At 37.2% G+C, this 21832-nt stretch overlaps 1 protein-coding gene and 1 pseudogene across 2 annotated transcripts in view; one reads left to right on the forward strand and one right to left on the reverse strand.

The window, feature by feature from the left end:
* LOC148735882 (uncharacterized) overlaps nt 1-21832 on the reverse strand; it is a 95109-nt gene that overhangs the window by 16367 nt on the left and 56910 nt on the right. The gene's annotated exons all lie outside the window — the stretch shown is intronic.
* LOC148735884 (NLR family CARD domain-containing protein 4-like) lies at nt 850-21537 on the forward strand (annotated as a pseudogene). Its single transcript, XR_015998558.1, has 8 exons — nt 850-1260; nt 4537-4601; nt 5210-5503; nt 9545-10269; nt 10814-10996; nt 12442-12555; nt 14254-17001; nt 20424-21537. The product of XR_015998558.1 is annotated as an NLR family CARD domain-containing protein 4-like (transcript).

Raw genomic sequence — 21832 nt, forward strand, 5'->3', positions numbered from 1 at the left:
TGTGTCCAGAGCTACACTAACATCATGTTCTCACTTGAAAAGAATGAGTTAGAACGGGCGCTTAACTTGACGTTTTATCAAAGAGGCCTGAGATTGTTCCAGGAGGAAACAGCAGAGCCAGGGAGGTCAGATGCTACTTTGTCGCAGAAATCCTAAATTGAGTTCGTTTCATTGTTGTAACTCTATTTCGCTGTTTTTAGTAATTTTTCCAATTTGTATTTGTTGAGGATCACGAAAAGTTTCAATAGAAGTGATTCCGAGACAGGATTTTACCTTTTGAACTGATGGATCGATCCACGGTGGGTGTTTGCGTCGAATGTTTTCACATTAATCGGAGGGTGATTATCAATATCTTACTGATGTCCTACCGTAAACAGCGGCTGATAAGCTCCCCCCCCCCCACTACTTAGAAGCCTCCCCCTTGTTAGAGACACATTCACCAGTAAACAACGAAAATAAGATCTAGCTGTTCTTTCAGAGATAGGCCGGAACATTCTATTATTTCAAATAAAAAATATGAAAAGTTAATTGGAAACAATAAGTTTATCTCCTCTTCTTAATCATCTGAATTAAAAAAGAAGAATAATAATAAAACAAAACAAAACAAACAACAAGTAAACGGCCTTTTTAAAGTGAACCACGTGCTGCCTCTTATGGTATGAAATCATTCTTATTTGGAAATGGTGTTTTCTTTTTTGCTGTCGTTGAAATTTAACGGGACAGATGTCCAGGGAACAGGGTATATTGCCTGATTCCCGTTCTCTTATTTTGAGACAGCCCAATTTGGATGTATGTTAATGTGTTTGGAACACGTGTTTTGTGGAATAACTGATTTGTCTCCTGAGATACTGCAACAGCAAACGGAGTTGAAACAGATCTAAATGAGTACCAAAATGCAAATTATTACACCTATTTCCTAACTAAAGAGCATAAAAGAAATGTAAGTGCAGACAAATCTGCCGTGTCTCAGTATATATAACTTGTCACGAAAAATTCATCAAGGTAACACTTATCTCATCTCATCTTACCTTATCATGTGACTGACAATTGAGCGGAATGCAGAGGCTTTGTTCCCTTGTAAAGGCGATGGTGCGAAGATTTAGCTCAAGAATCCTTGCTTTTAGTCCTTTCAGCTTGGCTACGAGCTTGTAAAACAGTTCCTCGTGTAAAGTTCAAGTATCCAAATTTCAGTTGCACAACGGCCGTTGCTTAGTTTCAATAAACGGGCATTTGGAATCGTCGAGTAAAGTGGAAAGAAAGGTATGTAATTGTCTGCCAACTTGAGTGAGCATGCATTGATCAGATGGTTTTACTGGATGTCCAAGATTTCTTAATCATATACACTTGAGAAAATGTTAAATGGCACAGTTAATTAGCTTCTCGACTGAGTTTCGCAGGTCGCTATTCCGACAACACTTGTTTATGTACAAATTAGATCCCTTTGCTTACCATGAAAGTGAAAGTTGCCTATCTCATCATGTTCCTTTTTATTTGGAGGGAATGTACTGATTATACTGATCGTTGTTTAAAAAATAAAACATAGTTTACCCATTATCTCATTGTTGTTCGTTTTTTCGTTTGTTTTGTTCCATATAATTATTTGAGATTGTTCCTTCACTGAAATCGATTAACTTTGAATTTATTGGTTACAGCATGCGAACAGAAATATCAATTTAACGTAAAGGATATACTTATCGAAAAATGAAAGCTTAAAGTTAGAAGGTTTAAAAGAATCTGAGCCTTAACGATAAGTTTCATTTAGTTTCATTTATGTATATATATATATCATTTAATTTTACATTTTTTATCTCATTTCGTTAATTATTGTTATTTTATGTCTTGCGTGATGGCCCCCCTTTGCAAGACTAATAAATGTAGATGTAGATGTAGAGTGATATGTTAAAGCTAATGCACGTGATAATTAATGAATTACCTCAGGAATCTTACTTGCTGATACGTCAGTGCCTTGGAGGTTTTTTTAATGCATAACTATTAGCTTCTGCATTCTTAATTGTTATTGGTTGTCATTGATTGAATCATCCTTTAGGGTTTCTTAGTGCTTAACTATCAGCTTCTACATTCTTAGTTGTCATTGACTGTCGTTGATTGAATCATCCTTTAGGGGTTCTTTAAATGCTCAACTATCAGCTTCTGCATTCTTAATTGTCATTGACTGTCGTTGATCGAATCATCCTTTAGGGGTTCTTAGTGCTTAACTATCTATATTCTCAACTGTCATTTACCTCAGCACCGACTACAGTTGATTGAATCATCTTTCACTGAGGGTTAATTTTGATATAATTGTTAGATGTGCTCGTTGTTCTTTCAAATATCATTGTAATGACACTGAAGAGTACTAAGTTTGAATCCTTACATGGTGAGAGACTTGAATACCTCTAGTCCCGAATGCATTCTTAAACTCAGAGTACTATAGCTTCACTCTAAACAATTTTCCTTCACTCACTAATTGTTCAAATGTCTTGTTCATTCTACATCAAAATATACAAGGGAGCATTAATTTGTGCTTGAATCACTCTTATCAGCCTCTTAATACCCTATATGATATTTATTTTATTTCAATTTACCATGTTTATGATTTTAATTTTACTTATGGACTTGGAAGTTTGTCAGTTTATTTTAGGGTACCATGTCATTTCTGATGCCATAATTTTTAAGCATCTTGTTACTAATCTGAGCTACTTGTTCTGTTCTCATTTCATTGTTAATTCAATGTAGAACTAGTTTTTTTAATCACTTGGGTGTTAATTTTAAATTAAACAATCGTGATTCAATTATTTCCAAATGGAACAGTGCAGTAATTGGGTTGCCTAAAAGTCTCAGTGATTTATAACATTTTACCCAGCTTCCAGTGAAATAAGAAAAAGTTTCAAAGACCTCTCTTCACTGAAAACATAATTATCCTCTTTTATAAACAATCACCATTTTAGTTAGCAATTGTTGGATTTAGTAATTTTATGAAGTCTTTTTTGCATTTTTGAATGCTGGTTTGCTTGAAAGAAACCTTAAGGGCATTGGTTTACTGGTTTACTGAGGAAACCTTAAGGACATTGCTTGTTGTCATTGACTTTTAGGTTGTATGCAGGCAATTTGAGGGGGGGAGGGGGGGTTACTGTTGATATTAACCTAATACCTATTTGACCAACGGTCTTTTCTTATGACAATTAAAATGGTGGTCAAACTAAAGAGAAGCTGAGAACCCCAATAATTTATACAAACATAATTATTCTGTGGAACAACAAAGGAATATAAAATGACGGTAAAAGTGTTTTTCTTTGATAGAAATATTAGATACACCCCTGATGTGCTTTTGTTATGACTTCTTAAATATGGAGTCTTTTGATGTTGTCAGTGATGCAGGAATGAAGAGTGATTTTTTTAGTATGGACAGGTCCAAGGCATGCAATCAGTCCATTTAAAACTGCATTCTAATACACCCAACTTCAAGGTTATCCTTGACATGGAAAATTATTATTAATTTTTTTTAATAAAACAAAAATGAGAAAGACCAAGTAAACAGGCTAAGGTCAGAGAAGAATTTGATTTAAAACAAAAGCAAGTTTTGGAGGCATCCTGATGCCACTGAAGGTAGCAAATGAATGTCATTTATATGTATGCTCCTTTAAGTACAAAGTGTTTAAAAAGTCTATCATTATGATACAAACAAAGGAATTACTTTAAGAAATACTGGCAGGCTATTTTTCTATCCCAACTACTTCTTCTGTCATCAGACCACAGAAATGATATCTTGTATTGTTTTTGAGTGGTTTTTTTTTCAATCTATTTTTGGAATGGAGTCTCTGACAAAATATTAATTTAACTTTACAGGAGGGAACATCATACTTGTGAACTTGCCATTATAGAAAGAAACAAAACCATGTGCGAACCACTTCAAATAACTTTATTAACTAAATATCACACTGAAAAGCATATTTCTTTTAAATCTAACAGTAAAAGTGAATGTACAAAATTGAATTAAATATAATTATATGAAGAATGTTTGAGAAAACAAATCTTTTTAACAACAAGTATTTAAATTTGATACTTAAGCTTCATAATAATTTATTGTTATTATTTATGTACCTTTGTGAACTGTTTCTATGATTTGAGTTAGTTTTTTAATTTGTTGTTTATGATATATTTTAGTAATTGTGCATGTAAACATGTGATTGTTAAAAAATATTTTACTTCTTGTAATTAATCTACAGCTTTGTGAACTAACCATTATTTAATCAAAACCTAGTCATTGACAGTTAGATAGTTAATTAAATATTGTTATTGTAAACATGATTGAGGAAGATGGTAATTATGAAAACAAAACAAAAATTAGTCACACTGTGACTCTGTTGGTTGCACTCTGAGACCTGTTCCTTTAAACTGTATTTGTCCATTTTATCTTTACAGAATTATTTTATATTATATATTTCACAGTTATACAGTGTATATAGGTTAGGTAGATTTGATGTATACAGGTCTAATATGGCAATCATTTTTTGTTGTGATTAACTTGATAAACAGAGGTCCACTGAAAAACACCCAGACTGTGAGAGACAACCCTGTGTAGACATTGCTGTGAATACTGAGTAAGTTTTGAACATCTTCATTACTGTATTGGTTTTTTAAGTTTACTTATGTTTTTTATTGGTTCTTGAGTTTTTGTTCCACTCACTATCTCTAGTGTATGACAACTGAGGTAGAAGCCTGTTTTTGATTTTGCATCCAAAATTCAAGTACACTTAAAATTTAACTCATTGGCACTGGTGAGCTTGAAGGAAGGTGCCATAGCACTGTGGCAGTCGTGCTGACTGCCTACAGCAGGGAGGTTACCATGGTGACACAACCTCAGTCCACCCACCTGGCACCAGTCATACTGACAAGTCAGTGGAATTCTTTATACTTGGCAGAGGAGGGAGGGTGGGAACACGACAAGTAGCTCACGTCGAGGTCCATGACAATCTCAAAACGTACTTAGCACTACTTTACCCTGCAATTGCAAAAGGGTACCATTGCAGCATGACCCCCGCTGACCAGTGTGCCTCTATTTTAAGCTTGCCTAAATTTCATTCAGCCTCATCTCATGTCAGATGAAGAACTTAAATCCATTTTTTTTTCAATTATGTGTGCATGTATGTGTATACTGTAGTCACTTTAGACTGATTTGTTGATCCATATGTGTGTTGCTTCCTTACAGCTAAGTTCCAGAATATTCGAGTTCCATTTGAGTACCATAATCTAACAGTGGCAGGCTTTATGACACCTAAGTACACAGACAAAACAGTTACTTTTCCCACAGCTGGTTGAATTTCATTGCTGTCCACCAGATTAATCACCACCCAGTAGATTGGTGTGAACACAATCAACAGCACAATCTACTGGGTAGTGGTTTATCTGGTGGATGGTATTATTGATTCAATTCAGCAGAAACAAGTACCTGAGAGTTTAATACAACTGCTGTTATCATATCACAGGAGAAGCAACTTGAAGGGTGAGTGTTAATCTATTGACATCAATGCACATGTATTAAAAAAATTGACCCAATTCAACTGTGCTTGTAATTTTTTTCCCAAAGTGTTTGAACCCTTTCCACACTAACATCAGTATTCATAGTCTTTACACTCTTCTCTTAACATTTCTTTTGGTACTGGCAAGGAGAACTTGTTTTCTAATCAAAGTTCTCCGCGTTGATGATCATTTCCTACATTCTCATGATCTTAATGAATGACTCAGCTGTATTACTGTAAGGAGAAATTAGATGCTGATCACTCTTAGGGTTTAAAGGGTCAATATTTAACCATGTACGTGTAGTAGTACATTATTTGTAGCCCAAAACACAGCTTTATTGGCAGCTTATCAACTGATAACTGCAACTACTTGATTTGAGCTCCTCTTACACATTATACATATAGGAATACACACACATCTTTATGACAGGTAACAGATATGATTACATGTTATAGTTATAGAAATAAGTATTCACATGACTATAATGTACATGTATGATAAGGTAAACAATGACACAACTTGGTGCAAAGGCAATTTACATTTAAAAATAAATCCAAACTGATATCAAAAGTTCTATTGAGACATCACAAAGGCTTTTTATCTAGGATTTGGTGGGAATTGTTGTTGCCACCTTCATAGAGGTTATTACCTATCACTTTCTTTGTGTCAGATTTTGTTTTTGTCATGTTGACTTTGCCAAATGCTTTACTAGTCGCAGGCTTTGCTTCATTACTGGTTGGCTTCAGCTAGCTGCTATTCAACTGCTTTGCTGGTTTCATGGGGATCTTCAACATGGACTCTAAAATCACTCTCCTGAGGCATTTGCAGTTCTGTTGTTTTGCAAATGTGCTCCTGATTTCTTCAGCACTCATCCTCATCTGCCTTGATTTTATATGATTTGTTAATTTCTCTTTTGATCATGCATGCACAATTGGCTTCCTTTCACCTAGCTTGAAGTTGGTTGAGATTAACGACTGTAATCCAACAGAAGAGAGGCAACAGCAGCTTGTCCTCACTATCATATCATTGGATAGATAGATAGATAGATAGATAGTTTATTTGAAAAACATTGCAACCGAAGGTTGAATTACGTATTCATTTACAAATTTAAGAAATATATAAAAATGGTAACATACTTTTATAATATTAAAAATTAGGTAACGTAGATAGAGTCAGCATGTGTGCGTAAATGATGAAAGATAAAACTATCATGACACCAGTTCATATGGACCACAGGTAAATTAAAAGCGCGCTTTTTCCTTAAGTCCACCCTAGATACATTCCTGGGCAGCAGGAGCTTATGCAGCTTGTGATTTGGTACAAGAACATTAGAAAAGAGCTTGTTGGCAATATTCTCAGGCCGCTCATGCAGCGAGATAAGCCCAGTGCACGATAGCGCCTCGTCGTATTCTTTATCATTTGACCTGCTGCTTCCTCTCTATTGAAGCTCTAATAATGCTTGAGATCAGAATCACTTGTTGTTCTAGTAGTAGCACAGGCTTAACAAGCAGAAGTGTTCTTGTTGTTTTGGGTTTTAGCTTTTCATTTGATGAAGCTAACTCACTTAAGTAGGACTATTCCTTGTTTCCAAAATACTGATCAATCGGTGTTGGCTCATCTTTACAATCTTTTTTGCTTACCTTATTGCAACCTCTGTTATACCATTACTTCAAAGTGGTGCAGGGTTTTTTATGATCATGAAAGTTCAGCTTGCTGCAAATTGTTTGAATTTCATAATGGTGTATTGAGGTCCATATTCTGAAATCAGTTTGTTTGGAATTCCTTGCTCAGTAAATGTCATCCTTATTTGCAGGATTGTTGTCTCAGCAGCGGTTAATTGGTCACTTTTTTCCACATGACAATATTTGTTCATACTGTCTATAATATTCCTATAAAAATCTTTCTTTCCCTTGAAGAATTAAATGCTGACTATTTGCCATCTTCTTTTGGGTAGGTTGACTTTGTATGGTCTTTTAAGGTTGTTATATTGGTTTAGTTTCTAGGCATCCTGAAAAGGTGCTGACTGGGTATTTTTGATGTCTTTGTGAATCAGTGGCTAGGATAGCGTGACTGTTGCTTGTCTAACTTATCCTTCTTCATTCAAATTAGTAGAAGAAATCTTTTATTGAATCTCTGAGCACAGAGGTTTGGTTCCCTGGTATTTTATTCCATCTTGGACAGCTGGTACTTCATCTCTGTTTAAGGTTAAAAATTGTGAACATTAGGAGGTAATTGTATCTTAGCCCTAGCCAATCCATTGGTTTTTATATCTGATAAAGTCATGTGATCAGCATCCTAAGCATTTGCTCTGGTTACTCTCTGAAGTATTGCTTTAATTGTCATACATAATGAAAACTATTTGAATCTCTAACTACAGTCTCTCCCATGAGCATTTCTTCTTTTTTGGACAAGAAGACTTCATAATTATCATACTTCTCCCTATTTTTTGTTTGAGATCTAGACAGGGAATCACTGATGAACGTCTGAGTTCTATTCTTGTAAATGAGACTGAAGTGATACTTCTGGAGTGGGTGCTCTATAAAATGTTTCTGGCCAAGATTATCTCTTAATTATGCCTATTTTCTGTAATGGCAGTAATCTTTTCTTATGTATGGAGGAGAAACCCATAGAGGTAAATTCTTCTGTAGCCAAACACTGATACAAGGCAGTCATTCTCTATCTGTGTGTATCTCCTCTCTGTTTGAGTCATTGTTCAACTCTGTAAAGCCACAGTTCTACTATCTTGAAGGAAAACTGCCCCCAGCTCACACTGGCTTTTCAACTTTTACTTCTTTATCAGCATAGCAGAGTAGTGGCAGCTTAGAAGCCACCTTTCTCCATTTGTGAAAGGTTTCTTCATGGACTTGAGAAGTGAGCTCAATTGGTTGAATGCTTTTCTTGCATTAGGCTCCTTGGAAATTCTGACATAATATGTCAGAAAAAACTATCTGGGACAAACCTGCCCAGGTAGTTGATCATTCCAAGCAATTTTAGAATGTAAGTTTCTACTTAGGTGACTTAATGGCAACTTGACTTCGGCAAGATCTGGTAGCCAGTAAGGGTACCTTCACAAGTCAGGATGTGTCTGCAGTATTGAGGTTCTGCTTCTTAAAGATGAATTTGTCCTTGTTTGCTTTTCTTTTTCATTTCATTTAATTTGCTTTTGGCAATTTTTTTTTTCTGTCATTATTTCTTAAACCCTCTTCATGAGAGCCAACAGGCTTTTTTACAAGTTGTCAGCTTTTGGAGCCACTCCCTCCAGTCCTCTGATGATTTCATCAAAATGCTTTTGAGTGAGTTCTGTGCACTGAATATTCCAGAAGGTAATTTCAACCACACTAGTTTGCAAAATGACACATGTTACATTGTTAGATTACTTGAGTCTTCATCAAGTTTCTCTTGCTGGAACCTGTCACTTTCCGAGTCTTGATGTGAAATTATCAAAATGATTATAGTTTGAAAGCAAAGTTTTGGTACTTTTACACATTTGTTCAATTCCCGTGGATCTAGCTATCCACACACACATCTTGCCATTACACCTCTTCACTTACATTACACTGCATTGCTCATCCAGTCGATAGGGTCTTCAACTTTGGTCATGTGATCTTTCTTCTTTATCTTGGCAAGTGTCTTCTATAAGTCATCACTCATTACTTGGTGCATCCTGTTTTTGAGTTGCACCCTCCCTCAGCTCAACACACCATATTCTGACAGAAATAAACCTATTGACAATCCACTTTCTGTGAATACTGAGTTTAAGAGCAACTCTCTCTTAATTGTTAAGAGCTTCAGTTCTTCACACATTTTTCTGTACAAAAGGGAACTGGAAGCATCATCAAAAAGTAGGAATTTGGTGCTGGTTCTGTTTCTTCCCATTTTGTGTTGTGTAGATTTGACCCGTAGGAGCCATAGATTTTCTTTTGTTATCCTTCAAGTGACTTTAAATGAATGAACTTCTACAGGTGCATTAATTTAACATTGATTAAATAGGCAGGATGTTATTCTTTATTTCTTTTTTTTCCAGAAGTTGATTGACCATGTCAGAAACTGCGAGAACTGAAGAGAGTACTTTAACAAACATTTGTGGTGACCCACCAAAGATCAATATAAGTCTTCCAGAGAGAAATGAACTAACCCAGAATTTTAAACTTTGGAAAGATGTTGAACTCCCAATTGACATTCTGTTGTTAACAGTGAAGGACTGTGAGTTCTTAAGTTGCTACTATTACATTGTTGATCCATTCAGAAGCTATTGCAAAGGGCTTGGTCATGTATACTTTGGCAGCATTGGTAAAGATCAAGATGTTAAACTGAAAGTTGCTTTGATGAGATGCTCAGAGGGTTCTAAAGCTCCGGGTGGTTCTTTGACTGTTGTAAAAAATGCTGTCACTCAGCTGAGACCAAAAGCTGTGTTTTCTGTGGGCCACTGTAGTGGTATGAATCAGGAAACAACAAAGCTGGGGGATGTGGTTCTATCAGAAAAGCTCACAACCTATTCCCATCAGAAGGTTACAAAGGTTGGCAAGAAATTTTGTGGGGTCACAACTCCTGTCAGCAGAGACATTGCTGAACTCATCAAATGTGCAGGTTATGGTTGGAATGCACCCCTAGAAAATCCGAAAGAAAGAAAAGTTGAAGTCCACTGTGGTGAGGTTTTGAGTGGCCCTGAGATTGTACAAGCTGAGTGGCGACAAAATGAACTTGTGGAGTCCTTTCCTGAAGCAATTGCAATTGAAACAGAAGGAGAGGGTAAGGCATCTTTATCCTATAGGGAACCGCGGTAACAGAAAAGTCTGTTCTAAGAGATACAGATAGACTTGTATACTGGGAGATAGAATTTACACTTTTATAATAATAGCTTTCATGGTAGGTAAGTGTTCCTGCTAGTGACTAGAGATACTCGGGCTTGATTGTTAGCATGCCGGACTTCAGATCAAGAGGTCTGGGGGAAAGTCCTCACTATAAAGTCATTGTGTCGTAGTCTTGGGTGGGACAGTGTACTCTCTAATGTGTGGCTCTATACCCAGGCCGTGTAGATGGCTACTGATACTGATACTGATACAGGTAGAGGAAGTAAGAATGCAGTTTTAGTGCCCCAATGGTATGGGAACTGAGAGAAGCTCTTCAAGAGGAACTAACTTTATAGCTAGTATACAAGGAGACTTTCCAGATTGTGTCTTAAGTCCCTTACCAACCGTTGATAACAAAGGTAACAAAAGGAGAGTTTAGAATCAATAGATGTTGGAGCAAATTTGTTGTTTTGTTTAAGAAAGCTTGATATTTCATGTCTTAGGAGTTTATAGTGCAGCACATGATCTGAAAATGGAGTGGGTTATCGTCAAGGGTATTTCAGGGTATGCAGATGGAACTGAAACAGAGGAAAAGTGGAAAACATGTGCAAGTGTAACAGCAGCTTCTCTTGTGTTCAGCATTCTTAATGACTGCAGTATCTTTGAAGATTGGCCACATTACAGAGGTAAACAGATCAGCTTTACCTTTTGTTTTAGCTTTACAGTATATTTGCATGCAGTCACTTGCTGGTCTTGTTTGCGGTTTAGTTTTGTTTTCAATAAATTTGCTGGAACCGAATTACTTAAGCCTTTACCCAAACTGAATTAAAAACATGATTAATGACCTATGACCATGCACTGATCAATAAGAACAGCATCTTGAATCAGAAATGTTACATGTTTGTCAGCAATTTTCGCTTGCTTTGTTTATGGATATTGTACTCAGTTAGCAAAAGCTATAGAGGAGCTCTAAACTATCTACAGGTTTTGAATCTGCTCAAGATTGACAGTGAGATGCTTCAAACTTTTTGAAAGAATTTCCGCTCAGGAAGAGAAGGCCTCTGACCTCCATTAGACAACTAGAAACTTTCTCACCCCACCCCACCCTCATTATATTAGCTACATCCAACCCACATTCATCTATGCGATCGCATACACTCAGAACGTAGGATTTAGGAACTCTATAAGGTGGCTAGTTTACATTGTCAACTCAGTTGATAAAACCAGATGATCATCGCTAAGAAAACGACGGTAAAGTCTTAAAGTATTGTAAGTAAATCACTTGAGCCACCGTCGTTGTCAACAAAGTTTCAGTATGTCCGTCGAGACTCTCAGAGAAGCACCACCCAATTATTGGGTGGTGCTTCTCTGTTTAATTTTTAGGCAGGGGTAGGAAGGATCATACGCATGTCATAAATTCCTCTCGTAGACTTGGATTTGTAGAAATCTTCCACCCGCATACGTTTGAGAAAATAGCTTAGGGACCGGTCATAAAGTAAAGGGGGCGGGGGTGGGCTATGAATTTTTTTTTAAAGTACTGGTTTTCAGTGGTCCACCCCTGAGTTATCTGACAAAATTGGAACGGCCCACCCCAGGAGTGGCACAGAAAAACCTATTGACCCACCCCACAACTAAAATTAGTAATTTGGATAGCTACATGGGGAACATTGTGAGAGAGAGTTCTCCGCAATCAGTCACTGTCATCTTATGGTGATATGATATCCTCTAATCATTGTAGCGTGATAGGCCTTAACAGCTTAAAAAAGAGAGAAGGTCGCTGGCTAAAACTATTAATAAGTAAAGTTCAATTTACAGTGGATGCTATTGAAACAATGAGGGCAAATGTGTCACAAGTTGTATTGCGTGCTATAGATGATAGTGATGATAATAGTGATGATGATGGTGATAATGAGAAGGAGGGGGAGGACGATGATGATGGTGTTAAAAACTAGTGACCCAACCCCAATTTTTCATAGCCCACCCCCCTCTACTTTATGACCGGTCCCTTAGCAAATAAGGTGAGGACATCGTGTTCCAATTATGGTGGTTTAAACTACATATAGTGCCATGCCCTGTCATAAACCCCATGAGGTTGTCTAACTGCTGTCTGTTTGGGTTTATGTTGTTGAAGATATTTCAACTGATAGACAGCATTCAGCAGTGAGTAAAGAAGTTCCGGTGGAGCTATCCTGTTCTAGTGCACAGTCATCCCATCAGCAACATGCTTCGTCTGCCATAACAACAGGTATATATTTAAATGAACAGTCTTTTGAGCCCAAGTATAGTATAGACTGCAGTTTTAAAATTCAACGTTTTAAAAATGTTTAATTTTTTTTAGGCAGAGGTAGGGAGGATTCCTCACCTAGATCTGCAGTTGCATAACTTCAAAAGAGACATTGATTTGAGGAAAGACCTTTGCAATGGAGGTCAAGACTCAGTATTGGAATTATGGCAGTTTAAACTACGTATTTGTAGTGACATGGTCTGTCTCAAACGCTATGTAGCTATGTAAATATGTCTGTTTGGCTTTGTTTTCTTTAAATTTTAATGATGGACCACACTCAGCATTGAGTAAAGAAGTTCCTTTTGAGTCGTTCTGTTCTTGTGCCCAGTCTTTTCATTAGCAACATGCTTCCTCCGCCAAAACAACAGGTTTGTATTTGAATAGACAGATGCGGCGAGAAACTGTTTCTTTTTTCCTTATTGCTGTGAAACTCACCACAGTTACCCGCCTGCTTGGTGGAAGAGCTTTTACAGCGCAGAATCCGAAGGTCTGGGGTTCGATTCCGCAAAGTGATTCATAACAAGAGGATAATATCTTCCTTTAAACTAAACTAATTACCGTCGCTGTTTGCGGTTTAGCTTTCTTTCGTCTTATTCGCTTTTTTATTTGAAACGTAATGGCATTTCATTGAAATTTCTTGTGTTCACAATTTTCTTAGTCTTTCAGTAATACGCTGATTTTTCGACGAGATTTATATTACTTGCAAATGGTGCTTGCAATTATTGAAATTGATCAAATACCAGCCTCGTTGTCTCCCTTGCTTGAATACTTTTCTTATGTTTTTAAGCTTGAAGGTATTTGTCCCTTGTGACTTCATTTTATAACTTCTTCAGAATCTGCATTCTGATTCTGACTTTCAGACTGGAGAATTCCAAGTGTTACATAGTTACATTGAGATTTCAATCAATCAATCAATCAACTTTATTTAACGAGGGTAACACGTGACAGTGCTTCAACTGAGTAACTAGTGGCCCTCAAACTAAATTTATAAAACAAAGTTAAGTAACAAAATACATGTCGTAAAGAAAAGGAAATATAAGTGTATGTATGAATAGGACTAACAACAGTAAAAACTATATTAAAATTTTTCCTAGATTTTTTTCTTAAAAAAAAAGGTGTGGAATAAGTAATTTCACTTGTCACAGAACAAAACAATATTTTCTTAACTGATTTGATATTGTAAACTGGCCACCGTGGAGAGTTAAAAAGCTGACGTTTTCAGCGTTAGCCCTTCGTCAGAGCCCGAAACGTATGCTTTTAAACTCTTTGGGATGCCCAATTTAAATTATCAACTCAGTTTTTTAAAACCAGATTACCTTGTTACCCCCATCAACGCAGCTCTACGTTTTCTTTAGAAACTTACCCCATTTATTCATTAATTTTTTTTCTTAGTAAGATGTTTGTGTAGCGGAACCAACCATAGCCTAGATTATTAGCCGCTTTTTGTAAACTGAGCCCGCGCTTCTCCTCTCTGTGGGGGGATCAAAAGGCTGCAAATGGAGCCACCTTTCCCCCCACCCCTCTAAGTAAGAAACACCGTATTGGGCAGATCGAGGGTGAAGGTGTGAATGTTTACCCTCAGAATTGAAGAGTAGCTTTATCAAAGTTAGTTTTGAAGATATGAAACTTTTATAAAGCCGATTTCTTTTTTGTCGACAGACTCGTCTACAGTGAAATTTTTGGAATGGTGCCAGAATCAGTTAAGGGCGTTTTACAAAACCATGTGTCAAGTGAAAATAACACCATGGGACCCAGACAACACGGTACACATTAATGATATTTACATACAGCTGACGTTATTACAAGATCACAGAAAACCTGTCGGGACGACGAAGAAAAGGGTGGGAGACATCAGTGAAGTATTTGAAGGTGACGAACATCATCCCATCCGGAGACGAATTCTAGTGTATGGAAGACCTGGAATAGGAAAGTCTACTTTCACTCAGCAGCTAGCTGTGGATTGGGCAGATGGCAGAAAGGAGATTCTCAGGAAGTTTTCTCTTTTACTGTTAATCAAGTTGCGAGATGTTTGTGATATTCCGGACCTCTGTGCCATGTTGAAAACCGCTGAACTGTTGTCTGCTGATGACCCGATGGCAGTCAATAACTCGTATGAATATGTCCGTCAGAACCAGGAGAAAGTGCTGCTTATTTTGGACGGATATGACGAGTACAGCGGTGGAAAGTCATCTCCAGTTCACCAGATTTGGAGAGGCAGTCAACTGAGAGACTGTTGTGTAATGATTAGAACGCGACCAGTGAAAGAGGATGAGCTTAGAATGCCAAGTCATGCTCAGTTTGAAATCAACGGGTTCGATAGCAGGGAACAAAAGAAACAGTTTGCAAGAAAGATTCTTGCTGATGAGGAGGACGTTGAAGGGTTACTTGACTACCTGAAGAAGCAGAACCTCGAAGAGATGGCAGAAATACCGCTTTTGTTGTTGATGTTGTGTCTTCTCTGGAAAGAGAAAAAGCATCAGTTACCCACGTCTCGTGCGCACATTTACGTACAATTTATTCAGACTCTCTTGGATCACATGGCTAAAATGTACAAAAGATGCAGACAACGTCGCAACAGGTAAAAGCATAGATGAATATCAAGAGGAACTTTACAAAATAGGAAAACTTGCATATGATGCTCTTTTGGAGGACCGTCTTCATTTTAACTTCAGCAAATGTGCGCATGGTGATCTCTTCCAGAAGCTAATACATGTCGGTTTTTTCCAAGTTTCCAAACGTTCCGCTTTGAACCGTGAGGAGATCGTTTATTTTCTTCATAAGTCTGTCCAGGAGTTTCTCGCCGCGCAATTCATTGTGGAAGAACTGACGATGAAGAAGAATGAAACTGTCACCTGCCTGTCAAGAATAGATACGTTTAAGAAATCAAGGAAGATGGCTGAAGTGCTAAAATTCGCATGTGAGTTGTCATTAAAAGCTGCCGGGATTCTTTTTGATCATCTACATGACGTTGGAGAGAAAGAAGGTCTCACAAATTACCAGTTCACTAAGACGCCTTCTGAAGATGATTTTTCTTACGAACAACAACAGTTTATTCTACTTTGTGTCGATTGTTTGTTTTTGTGTCCAGCCTCAGACAGAACAGCCGTGTATTCTGCATTTCTGTCGTGTGTTAACCATGTTGTGATACTTCGGGACAAAAACACGTCTACTGCTGCTGTAGAACACTTCTTCAAATCTGTCAGCAGTTTCCCAAACTATTTATTTTTTTCAAACTATTTATTTTTTTTCGAGAGGCGGCCGATTAAACATTTTCGCGACGATGTTCTATCAGTAATGTTAGACTTGAACGCGGTCGTTTTAACGTCTTCTGGAGAAAGTAAAGATGCACAAAAGTACGCGGATTTATTCGTTGGGAACATTTTCCTCAAAAAATCCGGAGGGACAAACTTTGTCTATCTAATTGACATAACAAATGAGGAGTTTCATTCTGAATTGTTTCCTGAACTGATATCAGCGCCGGTTTGCTCTTCTCAGCCACCTCTGAATAATTTAGTAAATAACGAAAACAACAACATTGATGTACCTTTGACTGAGAACCACTGTTTGTCACTGGTGAGAAAGATTAAGTTTGATGTTAAAACAGTTGAGGAAGCTGTTCTGTTGAAGAACGTGTTGCCTTTAGTAACAGCTCCTCGAAAAATTGAAATTATATGGAAAATATGGATAAGATCGGAGTCGGAGGAGGAGGAGGAGGAGGAGGAGGAGGAGGAGGAGGAGGAGGAGGAGAAAGCTTTTAAAGATCAATTGATTGAGAGCGCGATTAACGGAATTAATTTTACTGACAATCTCCACAGTTTAAAACTTATAGACATCAATATAGCAGAAAAGTGTGCTGGAATTATCTCTGACTCACTGCAGCATTCTCCAAATTTGCGTGAGCTCCATCCGTGGTGCATCCCTTTACACAGAGGTGTGAGTCATTTGGCTGAGAATCTTCATCACGTGCCACAGTTGACGAAATTAGAGTTGGCGAATTTACAAATGGGAGAAAAGGAATGTGCGGCACTGGCTGCCTCATTAAAGTACTTAAACAAGTTAGAAAAACTGAATATACGCGACAATGCCCTGCGTCACGGGATTATTGAACTGGCCAAGAACCTGAACAATGTACCCAATCTGACTAACCTGGACCTGAAGAATACAAATATGGGTGAAGATGAAGCATCAGCACTGGCCCATGCTCTAAAGTATGTACCAGTGCTACAATTTCTTGATCTAGATTCCAATCCACTTGGCCGCGGGGTCAGGGATCTGGTCCAACATCTCAGCAGTGTTCCTGAGCTGGTGCACCTGCACCTGACAGGTGTTCAGATGACAAGGACAGAATGTGAAGAGTTGTATACAGCAGTAAATGAGAACAACATTCCTGTGGTCACCGATTACCATGTAAGTGCCTTTTTGTTGTTTCACTCAGTTGTTATGCATCTAATTTTTGTTTAGATGCTCTTCAGCAGAGCACTTGATAATGTTTCCAATAACTTGCTTTGAACTCAATTAATCAGATTATTTTTAGTGAGAAAGAATACAGTCTTCAGGAACAGTCACTGTTTTCAGAATTTTCTTTTTCTATTTTGCGACGTTTTGAGCCGATGTTGTAGATGGAGACCGTAACAAACCCACGTTAACTACTTTTATGGCTCATGTGTAGCTTGTTCAAAGATGATTTGAAGAAAAAGATTACGAAGATTAAATTTAGGGACTTCCAAATGACTTGATATTTCCTGATTACACAATAATTAAAAACTTTGGGAGTTCATTCGATTGACCTTTGCTTTGCTTGTGTAGTTACGCCTTACTTGAGAGAGAAAAAATTAGACGAGTTGTGAGAATATTTGTCTGACCAAACTCCTCGGATAAATTTTGAATTTTGAAATTGTTCGGCTTCTGTTATTATTGTGGGATGCTTTTATTTGGGTTTGATTATTTAACGAGAAAGGATTGTTCAACCCATACGTGCTTTGAATTCGATGAAGTTGTTCCCTACATTCTATGCGGGCATTTATTCGCTTTAGCTATCAGGGAGCGTGAACCCCAAAAAATATAAATGAGCAAAGAAAAGGGATTTTTTCCTTTTTTAAAATCCGAATTGGTTTTTTTAAGTGAAAGTCGCGTTGATTCTATTGTCATATCTTCACGTCTTAAAGGTTTGTGCCGATGATAGGAAATAATTCAACAAAAGTTGAAGGTGTAATGATTGTCTTCTTTAACGAAACTGGTACGGTGTTATAGTTTATTGGGACTTGAATGGTTTCCTTATACTTATTTATCAGTTGGATTCTCTTCTTCTTTGGATTATTTGCTCTTGTTGAGTAATTCTGTCAGTTGCTCGTAGAGCCTCCTGGTCTCCTAGGTCTCCACGATAACACTATTTTGTTTTGAAAAATCAAAGACAAACATTGCAAATAATGAATTTTTCTTCAGTGAATCTCGTAAGTCTCTGTCTCAACTTGGTCTTGCAATCGTCCATTAAATAATCCTGAGCAATGATATTTTTTAACCTCAGTTTGGCAGACAGTAAAACGGATTCTGTGTACACCTCACGCTGCTTTCCATGTTTCCGTTACATCGTTGCTTGTTTGGATATGGTTTGCGGAAAAGTCTTTTCGAAACTGAATGAAGAAAGAAACAAATTTAGCTTTCAAGACTTGAATACTACATATTTTCTGTCAGTAGTGTCCAGTATAGTACATGAAGTTGTCCTAATGGAACGAGGCTTGGTGATGTTTTTTGATAAACTTTGTGAGGTCATTTGATTGGCCTTTGTTTTTGACGTAATATTGAAAGAGAAATCTTCTGTAGTTACGCCTTACATAGGGAAACAAGGAAAGAGGAATTGTGAGAATTTTTCACTGACAAAATTTCTTTGGGTAATCAGGAGTTTAATTTTTGAAATTTTTAGGCTTGTGTTGTTTTTGTGGGATGTGTTTATTTGGGTTTTTATTTGAGAACCCCGACAATAAACAACTAAAAAGCAAAACAAATCATTTTAAAAGGCGCGACCCGCGACACGCGACCATTAGTCAAACTCGGCACTGTGTTATTATTTACTCCTCTTCAATGGTTTCCTTATTCTTATTTATCAGTTGGATTCTTTTCTCTTTTGGCTACTCTGCTCTTGTTGTGTAACTCTGTCAGAAATCGGGGCCTATCGGTCTCTCTCGCGTCGTATAAGCTCACTTTTGAAGAAAAATTATAGAACAACATTGTTGATAATGAAGTTGTTAAACTTGCTATCGTATGTTTGTTTCTGCTTGGTCTCTCGTAAATCATAACAAAATAAGTTTTAAACTTCAATTTACCACACACCGTGGAGTTGATTCTGTGTACACTTTACGCTGCTTCCCATGTTTCTGTGACATCGCTGAACGTAAACAAGTTTTTGATGTGAAACTCTTATTCGATCACTAGAATAAAACATCTGCCTACCTTATTCGCTGCTCGTCTAGCCTTTCCTATGAAGTGTGGGCGTTTTTTTGTTTGCTTCGAGGAATACGGAAATGCTGCATTATCCTTCTTATATAAAAAAAAAAACAGACAATTAACTGGTGTGGCATGAAATGATAGGTTGGGAGGCGTTAGTTGAGCGGAGCACAAGTGTGAACCTTGAAGTTGTTTTTGATTTGTTTTGTTTTTTATCATTATTACCTACTAGGAGTCTCGCATTTGCTTCAAACATGGAGTTTTGTCAGAATAGTACGGTTTCAGGGAAAGAAAAACTCTATGCTTCTAGTAAAGTTGAGAAAAACATTACAACGACAACCCCGGATTATCAAAAAGGAATATCTAGAGTTGTCTAACTTTCAGTCGTGTAACAGTGTATTGAACTTGTGATAGACCTCATCAGCTTGGGAAATATGTAGAATTTAGTTCTGCACTCCTTCTCTCTAGAAGGATATAGAGTCAAACTGAAACAGACAAATTACAATCGTTTGTGGGCACTCTGCCGTAATGTCCCTGAACTAATTCAAGCAGCAAATATCTTTTAATTTTACTTACAATTCTGTATTCCTTTCCCGAAGTAAACCTTGTATTCGTGTTACGATTCTTGCTCTGTTCGTACCTAGGGACTATGAACGAAATAGCGTACCCTCTGAAGTTTCGAAGCGCGTGTTTAATTTTATAGATATATGCCTCTAGGGATGTTACGTAACTAGACAGGGATTAAAATAATTTCGTGCAAAACAAACAGTTTTCTTAGTGGAGAAAAGATCTAGAGTTAAAACAGTTTTTCTAGTGGAGAAATGATGTGGAGTAAAACCCGTCGCGTGTAAGCGTGAAAGGTTAAAAAATTATCATTTTTTTATTTTTCTTCGGGTAAGGAATGATAGCCAATACTTTGTATGCGGATTTATATCAATTTGAGAAGATGTTAGACAGTTTCTTTCCTTTTGAAAATATATTATTTAATTTAATCATCTGTTTGTCTGTTAAGTATCGCCTTATTTTAATCGCCAGGGACCATTGTGTTTGTTATTTATATCTGAGAACATATCCCCTGTTGTGAAGTAAAGTTTTAATCGCTTGTAGCTATTTGAATTCAAAAGTGAATATCCTCTTTCACTGCTCCCTTTTTGGAGAAAAATATTTGAATGCGTCGAATAATTAGCTTGTGTGTGAAAAAGTAAGTTGAGTGTGACACATAGTTAATGAAACAGGTGTTTTTTACCACAGCGGTGGAAAGGTCACATTCCGATATACGCAGGGGAAAGCAGAGTGTTTTGAAAATTTATCTTGCATTAAAATGCAAGTTGAGTGTTACACATTATTGGTGCTGTGGTTGATATTGTTGCCCTTTATTCTTGTGATAGGAGTTGGAATATACAGGGAAGAGGTTCATCAACCGACTTCGTACAAAAGCTGAGCTGAAAAGAAAAGGAATAAGATTCAGAAACGAGCCAGATGATGATGATGAGGATGAGGATGATGAGGATAATGATGACGCTGACGGTAATGAGCAGAGGGAGGAGGATAACGATGATGATGATGATGATGACTATGACAAGAACTATGATGATGATGATGATGATGATGATGATGACTATGACAAGAACTATGATGATGATGATGATGATGATGGTCATGATGATGATGAACAGGAGGAGGAAGATCATGATGACGACGATGGTGATGATAATCATGTAGAGTGAGCGGTTGGAAAAGAGGTTTCCATGGCAACTGATTTGGCCAGTAATGAGCAGAGTAGTAATTTAGAATAACGTGGCTGCTCTTAAGTCGTGTGTCGTGGCAGCGAGCTAACAAAGATTTAATCTGAGAGACAAGCAAATAAATATAATATAATTTGGTCACTCTTCTGTCTGATTTGCTTTTTAACTGTTCAACTTAACTGTGAGTTTTTCAGGTCAATCAGAACGCAAAAGGAATCTCTTAGGTCATTAGTTTGAAAAACGGACTATTGATCCTAGGAAGAAAATCGCGTAGAGTAGTCTGTACTAGACTCTCCCTTTTTGTAGACGGTCTAAATGGGGAGAGCTGAAACATTAGAGCTACCTCTCCTTCTCAGACTCCATTTTCATTCTTCCAATATTTCGATCTTCTTCAATAACGGATACCCTGACACAAGCTTTATCGCCAGCTGACAAAAATTATTTCTTTTAAAAAGAAAAGCAGACTTTAAGAGAAAAGAGCGGGAGAATTATTTTTTTGAGCTTAGATCAGTTCACAGGCACCGTTGTGCAGTCAAGTAGGCTTCTTTTTATTTCTTACATTGTTGACGCTTGAAACTGAAAATTGTTACAAAATCGTTCGTGATCAGGAGAGTGAAAGTCGTTACACAGTGTTACAGACTTAAATGCTTGTTTTAGCAAGTAGCAATTTAGCTTGGCTTATTTTGATAAATATTTTCACCAGTATACTCTTAGTTTTGTTGATTTATTAAAAAACATTGCTTTAATTGCCAAAGAAGGTTCAGCTGATATGAGAGTGTTTGACAAAGACAATGGATACGACCTTTATCCTTGTTGCTCGGACCCTTAATCACATTTGTTGAAATTATCTCTTGAAATTATTATACAGCTGAATGCATCGCGCGCTGAGGAATATTTGTGCCCAGATTTTGAATTCAAGAGACTATTGCTCGACATGGGTACCCTTAGGGTGTGAGGAAAGACTAGATAATTTTCGTGGTTTTATATTAGCATCATTTTCCTTTAAATTACAGCAGAATCTGACGGTCTGAACTGTGGAATATATACGTCTT

The sequence above is a fragment of the Stylophora pistillata genome, chromosome 3 (genome assembly GCF_964205215.1).
Source record: "Stylophora pistillata chromosome 3, jaStyPist1.2, whole genome shotgun sequence".
NCBI classification, from domain to species: domain Eukaryota; kingdom Metazoa; phylum Cnidaria; class Anthozoa; order Scleractinia; family Pocilloporidae; genus Stylophora; species Stylophora pistillata.